The sequence below is a fragment of the Triticum dicoccoides genome, chromosome 4B (assembly GCF_002162155.2).
Source record: "Triticum dicoccoides isolate Atlit2015 ecotype Zavitan chromosome 4B, WEW_v2.0, whole genome shotgun sequence".
Classification (NCBI taxonomy): Eukaryota; Viridiplantae; Streptophyta; class Magnoliopsida; order Poales; family Poaceae; genus Triticum; species Triticum dicoccoides.
The window spans coordinates 669,554,019-669,559,780 of record NC_041387.1 but is presented as its reverse complement, the minus strand read 5'-3'; positions in this window follow the sequence as shown (position 1 = coordinate 669,559,780).

Below are 5,762 nucleotides of genomic sequence, written 5' to 3'. Positions count from 1 at the left end.
GCAGGGCTTCGCCTAAGCACCGCTACGATATTATCGAGGTGGATTATGGTGGAGGGGGGCACCGCACACGGCCAAGAGATCCAAGGGATCAATTGTTGTTGTGTCTAGAGGTGCCCCCCTGCCCCTGTATATAAAGGAGCAAGGGGGAGGGGGCGGCCGGCCAAGGGAGGGCGCGCCAGGGAGGAGTCCTACTCCCACCGGGAGTAGGACTCCCTCCTTTCCTAGTCCAACTAGGAGACCTTCCATGTAGTAGGAGTAGGAGAGAAGGAAAGGGAAGAGAGAAGGGAAGGAAGGAGGGGGTGCGGCCCCTCCCCCTAGTCTAATTCGGACTAGGCCTTGGGGGGGGGCGCGGCCTGCCCTAGGCAGCCCCTCTCTCTTTCCCGTATGGCCCAATAAGGCCCAATACTTCTCCCGGCGAATTCCCGTAACTCTCCGGTACTCTGAAAAATACCCGAATCACTCGGAACCTTTCCGAACTCCGAATATAGTCGTCCAATATATCGATCTTTACGTCTCGACCATTTCGAGACTCCTCGTCATGTCCCCGATCTCATTCGGGACTCCAAACTCCTTCGGTACATCAAAACTCATAAACTCATAATATAACTGTCATCGAAACCTTAAGCGTGCGGACCCTACGGGTTCGAGAACTATGTAGACATGACCTAAAACTATTCTCGGTCAATAACCAATAGCGGAACCTGGATGCTCATATTGGCTCCTACATATTCTACGAAGATCTTTATCGGTCAAACCGCATAACAACATACATTATTCCATTTGTCATCGGTATGTTACTTGCCCGAGATTCGATCGTCGGTATCCAATACCTAGTTCAATCTCGTTACCGACAAGTCTCTTTACTCGTTACGTAATGCATCATCCCGTAACCAACTCATTGGTCACATTGCTTGCAAGGCTTATAGTGATGTGCATTACCGAGAGGGCCCAGAGATACCTCTTCGACAATCGGAGTGACAAAACCTAATCTCGAAATACGCCAACCCAACATGTACCTTTGGAGACACATGTAGTACTCCTTTATAATCACCCAGTTACGTTGTGACGTTTGGTAGCACCCAAAGTGTTCCTCCGGTAAACGGGAGTTGCATAATCTCATAGTTACAGGAACATGTATAAGACATGAAGAAAGCAATAGCAACATACTAAACGATCAAGTGCTAAGCTAACGGAATGGGTCAAGTCAATCACATCATTCTTCTAATGACGTGATCCCATTAATCAAATGAAAACACATGTCTATGGTTAGGAAACATAACCATCTTTGATTAATGAGCTAGTCAAGTAGAGGCATACTAGTGACACTATGTTTGTCTATGTATTCACACATGTATTATGTTTCCGGTTAATACAATTCTAGCATGAATAATAAACATTTATCATGAAATAAGGAAATAAATAATAACTTTATTATTGCCTCTAGGGCATATTTCCTTCAGTCTCCCACTTGCACTAGAGTCAATAATCTAGTTCACATTGCCATGTGATTTAACATCAATATTCATATTTGTATATGATTAACACCCATAGTTCACATCGTCATGTGACCAACACTCAAAGGGTTTACTAGAGTCAATAATCTAGTTCACATCGCTTATGTGATTAACACCCAAAGAGTACTAAGGTGTGATCATGTTTTTCTCGTGAGAGGAGCTTAGTCCACGGGTCTGTCACATTCAGAGCCGTATGTATTTTGCAAATATTCTATGTCTACAATGCTCTGCACGAAGCTACTCTAGCTAATTGCTCCCACTTTCAATATGTATCCAGATTGAGACTTAGAGTCATCTGGATCGGTGTAAAAGCTTGCACCGATGTAACTCTTTACTACGGGCTCTTTTATCACCTCCATAATCGAGAAATATTTCCTTAGTCCTCACTAAGGATATTCTTGACCAATGTCCAGTGATCTACTCCTAGATCACTATTGTACTCCCTTGCCAAATTCAGAGCAAGGTATACAATAGGTCTGGTACATAGCATAGCATACTTTATAGAACCTATGCTGAGGCATAGGGAATGACTTTCATTCTCTTTCTATTTTCTGCTGTGGTCGGGATTTGAGTCTTAGTCAATTTCATACCTTTGCAACACAGGCAAGAACTCTCTCTTTGATTGTTCCATTTTGAACTACTTCAAAAAATCTTGTCAAGGTATGTACTCATTGAAAATCTTATCAAGCGTCTTGATCTATCTCAATAGATCTTGATGCTTAATATGTAAGTAGCTTTGCCGAGGTCTTTATTTGAAAAATCTCCTTTCAAACACTCCTTTATGCTTTGCAGAATAATTCTACATTATTTCCGATGAACAATATGTCATTCACATATACTTATCAGAAATTCTGTAGTGCTCCCACTCATTTTCTTGTAAATACAGGCTTTACCGTTAGTCTGTACAAAACTATATGCTTTGATCAATTTATCAAAGCGTATATTCCAACTCTGAGATGCTTGCACCAGTCCATAGATGGATTGTTGGAGCTTGCATATTTTGTTCGCACCTTTAGGATTGACAAAACCTTCTGGTTGCATCATATACAACTCTTCTTTAATAAATCCATTATGGAATGCAGTTTTGACATCTATTTGCCAGATTTCATAAAATGTGGCAATTGCTAACATGATTCAGACAGACTTAAGCATCGATACGAGTGAAAAAATCTCATCGTATTCAACACCTTGAACTTGTTGAAAACCTTTCGCAACAAGTCGAGCTTAGTAGATAGTAACACTACTATCAGTGTCCGTCTTCCTCTTAAAGATCCATTTATTTAACATGGCTTGCTGATCATCGAGCAAGTCAATCAAAGTCCATACTTTGTTCTCATACATGGATCATATCTCAGATTTTATGGCCTCAAGCCATTTAGTAGAATTTGGGCTCATCATCGCTTCCTCATAGTTCGCAGGTTCATCATGGTCTAGTAACATGACTTCCAGAACATGATTACGGCACCACTCTGGTGCGGATCTTACTCTGGAAGACTTACGAGGTTTGGTAGTAACTTGATCTGAAATTTGATGATCATCCTCATTAACTTCCTCACTAATTGGTGTAGGAATCACTGGAACTGATTTCTGTGATAAACTACTTTCCAACAAGGGAGTAGATATAGTTACCTCATCAACTTCTACTTTCCTCCCACTCACTTCTTTCGAGAGAAACTCTTTCTCTAGAAAGGATCCATTCTTAGCAACAAATGTTTTGCCTTTGGATCTGTGATAGAAGAAGTACCCAACAGTTTCCTTTGGGTATTCTATGAAGACGCACTTCTCCGATTTGGGTTCGAGCTTATCAGGTTGAAAACCTTTTTCATATAAGCATCGCAACTCCAAACTTTAAGAAACGACAGCTTAGGTTTACTGCTAAACCATAGTTCATACGGTGTTGTCTCAACGGATTTAGATGGTGCCCTTTTAACGTGAATGCAGTTGTCTCTAATGCATAACCCCAAAACGATATTGGTAAATCGGTAAGAGACATCATTGATCGCACTATATCAAATAAAGTGCGGTTATGACGTTCGGACACACCATTACATTATGGTGTTCCATGTGGCGTGAGCTGTGAAACTATTCCACATTGTTTTATATGAAGGCCAAACTCGTAACTCAAATATTCTCCTCCACGATCAGATCGTAGAAACTTTATTTTCTTGTTACGATGATTCTCCACTTCACTCTGAAATTTTTGAACTTTTCAAATGTTTCAGACTTGTGCTTCATTAAGTAGATATACCCATATCTGCTCAAATCATCTTGTGAAGGTCAGAAAATAACGATACTTGCCACGAGCATCAACACTCATTGGATCGCATACATCGGTATGTAAGTCATTAGCTTGTTCCATTGTTCCGGAGAACGGAGTTTTAGTCATCTTGCCCAAAAGGCACGGTTCGCAAGCATCAAATGATTCATAACCAAGTGATTCCGAAAATCCATCTTTATGGAGTTTCTTCATGCGCTTTACACCGATATGACCCAAACGGCAGTGCCACAAATAAGTTGCACTATCATTATTAATTTTGCATCTTTTGGCATCAATATTATGAATATGTGTATCACTACGATCGAGATCCAACAAACTATTTTCATTGGGTGTATGACCATCAAAGGTTTTATTCATTTAAACAGAATAACAATTGTTCTCTGATTTTAAATGAATAACCGTATTGCAATAAACATGATCAAATCATGTTCATGCTCAACGCAAACACCAAATAACATTTATTTAGGTTCAACACTAATCCCGAAAGTATAGGGAGTGTGCGATGATGATCATATCAATCTTGGAACCACTTCCAACACACATCGTCACTTCATCCTCAACTAGTTTCTGTTTATTCTGTAACTCCTGTTTCGAGTTACTAATCTTAGCAACCGAACAAGTATCAAATACTCAGGGGTTACTATAAACACTAGTAAGGTACACATCAATAACATGTATATCAAATATACCCTTGTTCACTTTGCCATCCTTCTTATCCACCAAATATTCAAGGCATTTCTGCTTCTAGTGATTATTTCCTTTGAAGTATAATCACTCAGTTTCAGGCTTTGGTCCAGCTTTGGGCTTCTTCGCGGGAGTGACAACTTGCTTGTCATTCTGCTTGAAGTTCCCTTTCTTTCCCTTTGCCCTTTTCTTTGAAACTAGTGGTCTTGTCAATCATCAACACTTGATGCTCTTTCTTGATTTCTACCTTCGTCGATTTCAGCATCACGAAGAGCTTGGGAATCGTTTTCGTCATCCCTTGCATTATAGTTCAACACGAAGTTCTACTAACTTGGTGGTGGTGACTAGAGAATTCTGTCAATCACTATTTTATCTGGAAGATTAACTCCCACTTGATTCAAGCGATTATAGTACCCAGACAATCTGAGCACATGCTCACTAGTTGAGCGATTCTCCTCCATCCTTTAGCTATAGAACTTGTTGGAGACTTCATATCTCTCGACTCGGGTATTTGCTTAAAAATATTAACTTCAATTCCTGGAACATCTCATATGGTCCATGACGTTCAAAACGTCTTTGAAGTCCCGATTCTAAGCCGTTAAGCATGGTGCACTAAACTATCAAGTAGTCATCATATTGAGCTAGCTAAACATTCATAATGTCTGCATCTGCTCCTGCAATAGGTCTGTCACCTAGCGGTGCATTAAGGACATAATTCTTCTGTGCAGCAATGAGGATAAACCTCAGGTCACGGATCCAATCCGCATCATTGCTACTAACATCTTTCAACACAATTTTCTCTAGGAACATGTCAAAATAAACATATGAAAGCAACAACGCAAGCAATTGATCTACAACATAATTTGCAAAATACTACCAGGACTAAGTTCATGATAAATTTAAGTTCAATTAATCATATTACTTAAGAACTCCCACTTAGATAGACATCTCTCTAGTCATCTAAGTGATCACGTGATCCAATTCAACTAGACCATGTCCGATCATCACGTGAGATGGAGTAGTTTCAATGGTGAACATAATTATGTTGATCATATCTACTATATGATTCATGCTCGACCTCTCGGTCTCCGTGTTCCGAGGTCATATCTGTATATCCTAGGCTCGTCAAGTTTAACCCGAGTATTCCGCGTGTGCAACTGTTTTTCACCCATTGTATTTGAACGTAGAGCCTATCACACCCGATCATCACGTGGTGTCTCAGCACGAAGAACTTTCGCAACGGTGCATACTCAGGGAGAACACTTCTTGATAATTAGTGAGAGATC